At 42.2% G+C, this 12,387-nt stretch overlaps 1 protein-coding gene across 1 annotated transcript in view; it reads right to left on the reverse strand.

Moving 5' to 3' along the window:
• tbx5b (T-box transcription factor 5b) overlaps window positions 1-11,722 on the reverse strand; it is a 72,959-nt gene extending 61,237 nt beyond the window's left edge. The window contains exon 1 of the mRNA XM_048555750.1: window positions 11,613-11,722. The gene's annotated coding sequence lies outside the window, so the exon portion shown is untranslated. The remainder of the gene's footprint in view (window positions 1-11,612) is intronic.
• Between the last annotated feature and the right edge of the window lie 665 nt (window positions 11,723-12,387).

Genomic DNA, 12,387 nt, shown 5'->3' on the forward strand with positions numbered 1-12,387 from the left:
TCCACATCTGAACAGATCCTATGAATGCACAGGGCTTGTCCAGAGTGGATGGCTTCTTTAAGATATTTTGGCTGGATGCTAGAGAAGTGCAGAATTGTGCGGTCATCCATGGGCTTACAGTAGAATGAGGAACTGACATGTCCATCCTTGATGGAGATGTGTGTGCCCAAGAATGAGACTGAGTCACAAGAGTAGTCCATGGTAAGTCTGATGGTGGAATGAAACTTGTTGATATCGCTAAGTAGACACTTCAGTGATACCTCACTATGAATTCAAAGGAAGAAAATATCATCAATGCATCTGATGTATAGCTTTGGTTGGATTATTTGTGGAGCAAAGACGTCCTAGTCAAACTTATGCATGAAAATATTGGCATATTGGGGTCCAAACATGGTCCCCATGGCTGCTCCATGAGTCTGGATAAACAACTTGTTGTCACAGATGAAAATGTTGTAGTTGAGGATGAAGCGGCTAAATTGCAGGATGACATCTGGAAATTGGCAGTTGTTGGTATTGTGTCCTGAGGCCGTTGCAGTGATGCTGTCATTGTTGGGGATGTTGAGGTAGAGTGTCAATACGTCCATTGTGACAAGGAATGGTCTCAGTTCGAAGGGTCCGTGCGTGCTAAGTTTCTCGAAGGAAACGTTTGTGTTGTGACAGAAGCTGGGGGTTCTTATACAATGGGTTTCAAGCTGCCCTTGACATAGCCAGAAGGGCTTTCATACAGGGTTACATTGACTGATATGATGGGGCTTCCAGGTGTGTTGGCTTTGTGATCTTCCTAAAGCAGTAGAAATCTCCTATGTGAGAAGTACACGGGATGAGAGTGCATTAGGCAGACGCCTCAATTTCTCATTCTACTGCAAGTCCACAGATAACCTGATGATGCTGCAGTTCTCTAGTTTCCACCCAAAACAAAGTAAAGAAGCCATTCCCTATGAGCAAGCCCTATGCATACACAGGATATGCTCAGATGCAGAGGAATATGACAGGCACCTAAAGGTTTTGAAGGACCCCCTCATAAGAATGGGCTATGATGTTTAATTCATCAATCACCAGTTTCAACGTGCCACAGTGAAAAACTGCAATGACCTCAGAATACAGACGCAGGATATGACCAATAGATACCCTTTGTTATCCAGTATTTCCCCGGAGCAGAGAGACTGCACCATGTTCTTCACAGCCTTCAACATGTCAGCAATGATGACAAGTATCTCGCCAAGATCATCCCTATGCCTCCACTTCTCACCTTCAAAGAACTGCCAAACCTTAAACAGACCATTGTTTGCAGCAGACTACTCAGCCTTCAGGGCAACATCAACCACAACACCACACAACCGTGCCATGCCAACCTCTGCAAGACATGTCAGATCATTGACATGGATACTACCATCACACATGGGAACCATGAACATGAACATAGCAAATACTCATGTGATTCTGTCAAAGTTGTAAATCTCATATGCTGCAGGCAAGGATGCCATGAGGCATGGTATATTGGCAAGACCATGCAGATGCCATGACAATGGATGAATGGACACCATGTAACTATCACCAGACAGGAATGTTCTCTCCCCATTGGAGAACACGTCAGCTTTCAGAGACATTCGGCTTCTGAGATGTTTGAGTAAGCGTCCCCCAAGGCAGCCTTTGAGATACATAACAACACAGAATTGCTGAGGAGAAACTGATAGCTAAGTTCCGTACCCAAGAAGCCGGCCTCAACCATAAGCTTGAGTTCATGTCATGCTACATGTGACCCCACCACATTATTCTGTAAATGTAAAATCCTTCTTATTGTCCTGTTTTGACACCAACTGTGCAAAGATTTATAGAGCAGCAGTTATATTAGGATTGTCAGAAATGTATCAACTGTTAACTCTTTCTAGAGATAGTAGGAACGGCTGACGCTGGAGTCTGAGATAACAAGGTGTAGAGCTGGATAAACGCAGCAGGCAAGCAGCATCAGAGGAGCAGGAAAGCAGATGTTTCAGGTCTGGACCATTCTTCAGAAATGGGGGAGGGGAAGGGGGCTCTGAAATAAATAGAAAGAGGGGGAGGTGATGATGGAAGCTGGATAGAGGAGCAGATATTTGGAGAGAAGATGGCCACATCAAGGAGGCAGGGATGAAGCCAGTAAGTGAGTGTAGATAGGGAGTTGAGATGGAGGTTGGTCAGTGAGGAGGGAAGCCTAGGGTTCCCGAGGGGAATATGAGGCACTATTCCTCCAGCCTTTGGGTGGCATTTTTGTGGCACTGGAGGAGGCCCAGGATGGTCATGTCGTCCAAGGATTGGGAGGGGTTGTTGAAGTGGATCTCGACTGGGAGGTGTTGTCATTCGTCACAAACTGAGTGAGGTGTTCTACAAAGTGGTCTCCAAGCCTCCGCTTGGTTTCCCCGATGTAGAGGAGGACACATTGGGAACAGCAGATGCCATATATCACATTAGCAGAGGTACAGGTGAACATCTGTTTAATGTGGAAGGTTTTCTTGGGGCCTGGGATGAATGTGATGGGGGAGAATTAGAGCAGGTATAGCACTTCCTCTGGTTGCAAGGAAAAGTGCCAGGGGTGGTGCGGCTAGTGGGAGTGTGGAGTGGATGAGGGAGTCACGGAGTGAGTGGTCCCTCCCGACTCTTATTCGCCTTCCAGAGGGATGGGTCTCTCCGTGACTCCCTTTTCCTCCCCACTAGCCCCACCACCCCAGGCACTTTTCCCTGCAACTGCAGGAAGTGCTAAACCTGCCCCTACACTTCCCATCACCTCCATCCCAGGTCCCAAAAAAACCTTCCACATTAAATAGATGTTCACCTGCACCTCTGCTAATGTGGTGTATTGTATCTGCTTTCCCGATGTGGCCTTCTTTACATCAGGGAAACCAAGTGGAGGCTTGGAGACCGCTTTGGGGAGCACCTACGCTCAGTTTGTGACAAATGACAACACCTCCCAGTCACGAACCACTTCAACTCCCCCTCCCACTCTTTGGACAACATGTCCATCCTGGGCCTCTTCCAGTGCCACAATAATGCCACTCAAAGGCTGGAGGAACAGCACCTCATATTCTGCTTGGGAACCCTGCAGCCCAATAGTCTCATTGTGGACTTCACAAGCTTCAAAATCTCCCCACCCCTGACCTCACTCCAAGACCAGCCCATCTCGTCCCCGCCTCCTTGACCTGTCCATCTTTTCTCCACCTATCCGTTCCTCCCAGCTCACTGACAAAACCCCACACCCACTTTCTATCGACTAGCTTCATGCCCGCCTGCTTGACCTGTCTGTCTTCCATCCCACCTACCCGCCCCTCCCTCCTCACTGACCAACCCCTACCTACACTCACCTTTACTGGCCTCATCCCTGCCTCCTTGATGTGGCCATCTTCTCTCCACCTATCTGCTCCTCTATCCACTTTCCATCGTCACCTCCCCTTCTATTTATTTCAGAGCCCCCTTCCCCTCCCCCATTTCTGAAGAAAGGTCCAGACCTGAAACATCAGCTTTCCTGCCCCTCTGATACTGCCTGGCCTGCTGTGTTTATCCAGTTCTACACTCTGTTATCTTAACTCTTTATATATAAGTTATAGTATCAACACAATGTCAGGAAGGAACAGTGCACAATGTGGAAATGTGGCCTCAGCCTAAATTGGTTAAACTTATGATAACAAATGGATTTGGGGGGCACATGGCTTAGATGGTATGAATTTCAAGATAACCTCAACAGCACAGGTTCAATTCCCATTCTGGTTCAGGAAAAATCTTCTCATCTTAGTTAGAATTTTGGAACACAATGGCAATGCCAAGAATGCAACTCAGGATGCAGCAGACAATGCAAACCGCATGCCTTCGGACAGAGCACACATGGCTTGATAAAGAAAAGCATGCCTGAATATGTCTTACAAACATACTTGAATGCATGCAGTATGAACTAACACATCCATATGCTGCCAACTCGCATTTAACTTTGGAATTACATTTTGCAAACAGTTGTCCTTCTCTCATCAGTTTGCATTTTATGATGCACAGTGCTCATGGTGCATGGTCATTTCTTTTACATCAATTCTTCGTGGGTATCCTTTTTGACATTGTTAAGAAATTAGCTGTTGGATACTGTATGACGGGCATCAGTGCATCATACCTAAAACTGGTATGAAGCCATCTACACTAACTTAGTAAAACACCAGTATTCATTGCTCTTTATCATAGAATCCCTACAGTGTGGAAACAGACCCTTTGGCTCAACAAGTCCACACCGACCCTCAGACACCCCACTCCAACCCGTCCCCCTATAAAACATCTAATCTACATAACCCTGAACACTATGGGCAATTTAGCATGGCCAATACACCTAGCCTGCACATCTTTGGACTGTGGGAGGAACCTGGAGCACCTGGAGAAACCCACACAGGCTTGGGGAGAATGTACAAACTCTACAAAGATAGTCACCCAAGGGTGGCAAGAAACCTGGGCTTGTACAGGATTCTTGAAAATTTAGATTCTTAAAAACAGAAAAATCATTTACTTTAACTACCCTGACACCTTGAAACTTTATAAATAGTTAATTTAACATTATATCCATACATTATGTGATTCTATCACAGATTATAGCAATTTTAATAAATTATCTTTTTTAACAATGGGGGCCTATGATATCTCTTTGATCATGACTCTTTCCTTCAATTGCATATTATTTTGTCCTCTGACACCATTTTATAACTTATTTTATGCTCATGTCTTTTTGTCTTTTGTTGTGCTGAAAATATTCTGTTTAGCTGTATGTTTGAACTGATTAGAAATCTATTAGAATTCTTTATTAATGAAAATAACGTACATCAGAACCGCTAAAAATGAATGTATTCCAAATCTTGAAAATACATCAAATGCCTACCAGAGTGTACCTCTTTGCAGCAATTAACCTACCTGTACTTGTTCACTTCCTTTTACTTCTCATTAGTTCTAAAGAGAGGTTCCGTTACCAACTCTTCCTTCTCTATCTCCAATGGTGCAGGATAAGATTCCTAACCAAACTGTTAACCAATCATATTACTTTTCAAATGTTGACGTGTAGTGTATTACAAATGCTTGGTATTTTAATTACACAATATAATATAACTGATTCTTCAAGGCATGGGCTAATGAAAAAAAAACAATGCTAGTTGGCATCTACAAAGGCAAAGATTAAGAAACAGACAAAATATTAAACAAGTGAGAAAAGCATATTATATATGCAGATCATAAGATTATAAGGTATAGGAGCAGAATTAAGACAGTTCACCCAATAAGTCTGCTCTAAACTTTGAACATGTTTGATATACTTCTCAAATCCATTCTCCTCCCTTCTTGGTCCCCTTACTAATCAAGATCTGACCTATCTCTGTCTTAAATACATTTAGTGACTTGGCCTCCACAGCCTTCTGCAACAACGAGTCCCACAGATTCATTACCCTCTGGCTGAAGAAATTCCGCCTCATCTCAGTTCTAAAATGACATGCCTTCACACTGAGGCTATGCCCTGGGTCCTGAGCTCTCCTAGCAGTTGAAACATCTTCTCCACATCCACTCTATCCAGGCCTCTCACTACTTTGTAACTTTCAATGACATCCCCACATCATCTTTCCAAACTCCAACAAGTCAATTGCTCCTCAACAATAAGCCTTTCATCCCTGGGATCATTCTTGTGAATGTCCTCTGGAACTATCCAAAGACAACACATCCTTCCTTAGATACAGGGCACAAAACTGCTCACAATATTCCAAATATGGTCTAACCAGAGCTTTATACAGCTTCAGCGGTGTGTCCCAGCTCTTGTATTCCAGCCCTCTCAAAGTGAATGCTAACATTGCATATTCCTTCCTAAGTGTCAATTGAATCTGCATGTTAACCTTCACCAGGGCTATTAAGTTCCTTTGTGTTTCAGATATCTGAAGCCTTTCCCTGTTTACAAAATAGGCTATGCCTCTATTGCTCCTACAAAAGCACATAATCTTACACTTTCTCGTATTTTATTCCATCTGTGACTTCTTTGCCCAAATCTCCTAGCATGTCTAAGTTGTTCTGCAGCCCTCCTGTCTCCTCAGTACTACCTGTTCCTCTATCTGTCTTTGTGTCATCTGCAAATGTAGCAACAATGCCCTCAGTTTCTTTATGCAGCTCATTAATATAACATGAACAGTTGTGACCCCAACACTGATGCCTGTGGAACTTCACTAGTCACCAGCTCCCAGCCTGAAAAAGACCATTTTATCCCTACCGTATGCTGTCTGCCAGTCAGCTCAATCTTTTTATGGCAGAACCTTGTCCCGAACACCGAGGGCTTTCACATGATTGAGCAGCTGTCTGTATGGCATGTTTTCAAAGGCCTTCTGGAAATCCAAACAGATTATGTCCACTGGCTCTCCATTGTCAAAACTTGCTTATTACCTCCTCATGGAATTCTGACATTTGTCAGGAATGACTTACATTGAAAAAGCCATTCTCGCTCAGCCCGTTTTTTTACCATGCACTTCCAAGTACTGTGCAATCTTATCCTTAATAATGGACTCTAAAATTTGACCAATGACCGAGATCAGGCTAACTGACCTATATTTTCCTGTCTTCTCCCTCCCTTCTTAAACAGGGATGTTACATTAGACAATGTAAATAAAAGATGGAAAAAAAAGTCTGAGAGGATTTTTCTCACGAAAGCAAGGGAATTAACTATGAAACATGTTAAAGGGGATAATGAAAACATCTCTTTAAGTTTGTGAGAAAAAGAGAAACCTAATAAAGGAGTTCAGTAAATCCATTCTCTCAGAAAGATAAGCATTCTGAATTCGAGGAAGTCAAGCTACTAGGGTGTTTGAGTAAATTGCTTTATGAATTGCAAACACCCCTGTATGCTATTGTAGATGTAAGGAACAATAATTGAATTTGTTTAAGATTGCCTTTGCCCTGGGAATCATTCATCATTATGCATGGCATTATTATTGTACTGTATCCTTCCAATTAGCTCACTGCTGTCAATCAGAATTTGCATAAAGAAATTGAGGATAATCTATATGTCAATAGTTTTCTCTTCCTAAAAGGATAAATTATTTCAAAACAAATTGCTGCCAATGACAAAACTATCTCCAAAATGCACTAATATAATCAGTCTACTGTGATAGTAATCATAAAGTGAGGAAGAAAAACTTGTGGTTTATGAATTTGTTTCAATTACATGTTCATCTGAATTTCAGACATTTGTTGTTCTCATGTAATCTTATGGTTATGTTAAATAATACTTCTCAATATTTCATTTTTTGACTGATTTCTGGGCACTACACAGTGTATATTAGAGATTGCATGTGACACTTGATAAAGTGATAGAGATGAGAGAAAGGAAAATGCATGGCATGATGGCATTGTCATTACATGATTACCAGATTGTGTCAATAGTAGGTTACTGGGAATAATGTAGTTAGAACATAGAACATTACAGCACAGTACAGGCCGTTTGGCCCTCGATGTTGTGCTGACCTGTCATACCGATCTCAAGCCCATCTAACCGACACTATTCCATGTACGTCCATATGCTTATCCAATGACGACTTAAATGTACCTAATGTTTGCGAATCTACTACCGTTGCAGGCAAAGCATTCCATTCCCTTACTACTCTCTGAGTAAAGAAACTACCTCTGACATCTGTCCTATATCTTTCGCCCCTCAATTTAAAGCTGTGCTCCCTCGTGCTCACTGTCACCAAGCTAGGAAAAAGGCTCTCCCTATCCACCCTATCTAACCCTCTGATTATTTTATATGTTTTAATTAAGTCACCTCTCAACCTTCTTCTCTCTAATGAAAACAGCCTCAAGTCCCTCAGCCTTTCCTCGTAAGACCTTCCATCCATACCAGGCAACATCCTAGTAAATCTCCTCTGCACCCTTTCCAAAGCTTCCACATCCTTCTTATAATGCAATGACCAGAACTGTACGCAATACTCCAAGTGCGGCCACACCAGAGTTTTGTACAGCTTCACCATAACCTCTTGGTTCCAGAACTCGATCCCTCTATTAATAAAAGCTAAAACACTGTATGCCTTCTTAACAGCCCTGTCAACCTGGGTTGCAACTTTCAAGGATCTGTGTACATGGACACCGAGATCTCTCTGCTCATCTACACTGCTAAGAATCTTACCATTAGCCCTGTACTTTGCCTTCCGGTTACTCCTACCAAAGTGCATCACCTCACACTTGTTTGCATTAAACTCCATTTGCCACCTCTCAGCCCATCTCTGCACCTTATCTATGTCTCTCTGCAACGTACAGCATCCTTCGTCACTATCCACAACTCCACCGACCTTAGTGTTGTCTGCAAATGTACTAACCCATCCTTCTATGCCCTCATCCAGGTCATTTATAAAAATGACAAACAGCAGTGGACCCAACACCGACCCTTGCGGTACACCACTAGTAACTGGTCTCCAGGATGAACATTTCCCATCAACTACCACCCTCTGTCTTCTTTCAGCAAGTCAATTTCTGATCCAAACTGCTATATCTCCCACAATTTCATTCCTCCGCATTTTGTACAATAGCCTATTGTGGGGAACCTTATCGAATGCCTTGGTGAAATCCATATCCAGTTGATATTGAATAAACTAATATGTCCTATTAACATCAAATTAGCTTGGTATTCTAGTCAGAATTAAAATGTAAATTGTCTACTTCCATCTCTTTCAGCATACCATTTTTCCCCAATATATTAAAACAATTTTATAGTAAATTCCTAAAGTTAGACCAATGTTTGAAATTAAATTGTAAAACTAACATTGTGAATCATTTCTGAATTGTACAAATAAACCGTTGCAGAGAAAGACTTTTTTTAAGCTGTTTATGTTATTGGCAACAAATATTGACCACTTTTGTGCTTATTGGTGGAATGTAACATGTCAGGTATTTGTGAACCTGCTGCATACTCTTCATGGCTGATCAAGCTAATATCTTTTGGAAATGCTTGAATTGTTTTGTTTATACTTATAATACATTTTTAAAAACTATATACACACAGTACCATGCACAGTGAGCAGGCCAATGTTCATCTGCTTTTTGTGGCTATCACAAATAACATTGTCAGCCACACAGGAGTTTGGGCTTGTATACTTTGAGGGTTGCACAATACTCCCGATCCCAATAGTTTTTAATGTAAGATAATGTGGCTGCGAGAATCAGCCTTCTCACAGCATTGGCCATATTGAAACACTTCTTGATCCTATGACCCTGGCCACCCGGGGCAACAAATATATGGGAACTCATTACCTCGAAGTTCTCCTTTCAAGTTCTGTACGCTCTTGACTGGAACATACATCACTTTTTTTCCCTCACCAAGCCAGGGTACGCAGTCTGAAACTTTCTACCTAACTGTATCGTGGTGATACTTTCCTTAGATAGACAGCAACAGTTAAAAAAAAACACACCCACAACCATCTTGAGTAACAGTTCGGGATGTGTAACAAATGCCAGCGTTAGCACTGTCAACCTCAGCTTGGGAATGAATAAAAATAGCAAGTACGTACAATTTCCAGAATGCCCGACCCATCGCCTTGCACGTATATTTAGGCAGCAAAAGAGCTCAAATCTTGCAGGTCTTTGCTTTTTCATTTTTAATATGCAATAATCGGGACTTGATTCCTTCAACATCCTGTTGCTGAAAGCGATGCCCGACCTGAAACTCATGTGAAAATTCAGCGATGGTGCAATCCTTGATGTGTGCATCCAGTTTCGCTTGAAATAACTATCAACATTTGCAAATGATTTCTTTCTTCTGATAGAGCATTTTGCAATAACACATTTAGCAATGCTTTCTGTCTTCTCGCGAGTCTGAACCAGCAATTCCAACTTAAGCCCCTTTGAAAAACAAACGCAATCTCACAATCATTTAGCGCCTGCAACATAGTGAAACTGTTCACGGCGCAAGACAATCGTTAAATGATGTAACTTTTGACACCTGAGTTAATTCGTATATTAGAAAAGTAAATACAGTTCAAAGGTTAAAAGCATAAAACATTAGATTCACGTTTGAACAGCATGGATGCAAAAATGTGACTACCTAGGACCTAGATTGGTGATATTTGCCATTAAAAAATCAATTTTAAGTTTCCACAAAGAGCCGAACTACCTCGCGGTTTGTCATTGTTGAAATGTAATAAACAGTGCAGTCAGAGATAACATGGTGTAGAGCTGGATGAACACAGCAGGCCAAGCAGCATCATAGCAGCAGGAAGGTGACGTTTCGGGCCTAGACCCTTCAGAAAGTTTTTTAAAACCACCATTATCACCGGCTTTGTCGTTGGTTTGCAGCAGAAAACAACCCTACCATTTCGTAGCCCTTTTCAGCTCCGAAGAGGTCTCTAAATTCTGTTCCTTTCTCCCACAGATGCTACCAGACCTACTGAGTTTCTCCTGCAGTTTTCATTTTGAATTAAAACTCTTCAGTAACGCCGCAATGGTGTTTAGAAACCAGATAAAGTTACCTCACTCATTCCCTCCTATAAATGTAATTCCCTGAACTTCAAAAGTTGTCCTGACTTTAATTGATTTAACACTTGGTTAATTTAAGTTAATGTACACTTTTTAAAGAAGTACAAGACTTCCGTTTTGGACAGAATACGGGCCATGTTCGTCCCTCAGGCTCTTCCGGGAGCAGAATAGGGTTTGTTTATTTTTTTAAAATGCATGGCATAATTTGTGACCACATTCGGGCACAAATATTTCGGTTCGCTGTTGACCTCTCCTACCCACACACCGAAACGGGACCAAAAGCACGATGTTTAACCCCAGAGGGGGCCAAAATTGTCCTCCCACCTTCGTGTCTCACACAGACGCGAAAGCTGCGTCCCACCAGCGAGATTTCCAGAGAAATGAGCCACCTCAGAATTCTGCAGTCGTGTCAAACTCCAGAGCGAACACAATAACCAAACACTGTTACAAGATGGCTTCAGACATCTCCAGCCGAATTGAACTCGTACAAACGTATGCTGAGAGAAACTCCAGAGGGTTAGCCGCTAGATAGCACTGAACAGCGGTCAGACGGTGTCGAAGTTTCAATTACTTACCAGTAGAATTAGCCTTCCAAAAATAGTTGGGGTGGGGGAAAAGAGAAAACAAAATTAGGGGCAGAAATATTTTATATTGCAACTGGAAGAGCCTGGTGCAAACAGTATAGGGGGCGAACGAAGCGGAGTAAATAAATGACGGGTTCCAATGAAGTGCTTACGGTTTACGAAGGTCAGGTGGATAACACACATTTCAGACCAAGGTGAAACATGTAGACACGATTAAACCTCGACCTATTCCCATACATTCTGTTACATTCATCCCGCATTACCTTGTGTGAATACTCGTTGTACCAGTTTTTTCCCCCAATAACTCGCTGGTACTAAGGGTGGTTTTGAAAATCCCCACTTACAGACCAAGAGACCCTGGGCGGCAATATCCGGAAGAATCAATCAAGAACTTTTATAATAAAGGAAACATCCTCCTCAAATCAGTACTATTTTTCATTCGAAGTTTAATTTGGAATTAACGTTTGTCTTCAGCAGATCGGTTAGTAAATGTTAGCAATGACCCCGCCACTGTTAGTAACCGGACAGCAGACCCTGTACCTGCGTTGGCGTTTTGGCACTGTATCGTTTTCCTTTCTTCTGTGATGCGCTTCTTGGTGATCCTCTGAAGGCTTGCGCACCATCTTACAGCGAGAAGGATACATTGGACAGGTACAATTTTGCTTTAACGATTAACGTTGTGCATTATTGGTGAACGAAAGAATACTTCGAATTTCTGATAAAATGGCATTTAAAATATCCTTGTTCTCGTCACCTCCATTGGCCTCCGAGGGGTGGGGGCAGGGAGGGATTGAAGAGCTCATTTGAGCAGATTTCAAGCTTTTAATAAATGCAGACAAGCCCGTGGTGCAACCTTTGTGCGAATTCGATCTTGAATTTTAGTGGGATTTGGTGTGATGTGGGCAGCCAAGCCGGTGAGTATTTACTATGTGGGTCCCCCCATTTAGTTTCATTGTGAAGGAGGCTGCCTCACGTCTCATTAGTCAGAAAGTAAATGGACTGACTTCTGAACCTTGGGCTTTCCAGATTTCAAAGTATCAATTTATTTTAAACAGATTTAATATTCAGCGCCACCATTTGTTTCGTATTTCGCTGTGTGATGGCTCGTCAGGCAACACGAACGTGCTTAGCTTTATAGAGATATCTCGACGTTACATTTAGGTCCATTTATAAATGCAGAGTGCGAAGGGATCAGAATATAAATGGCAAGCAGGAAATTTAGAAAGTCGTTTTATTCTGGCCAGCCACTGTTCACGTCATCTTTTACCTCAATCTAGCATCAATCACTAATTATAGAGTCGTACAGTAGAGACCT

This window comes from Stegostoma tigrinum, chromosome 26 (assembly GCF_030684315.1).
Source record: "Stegostoma tigrinum isolate sSteTig4 chromosome 26, sSteTig4.hap1, whole genome shotgun sequence".
Lineage (NCBI taxonomy): Eukaryota > Metazoa > Chordata > Chondrichthyes > Orectolobiformes > Stegostomatidae > Stegostoma > Stegostoma tigrinum.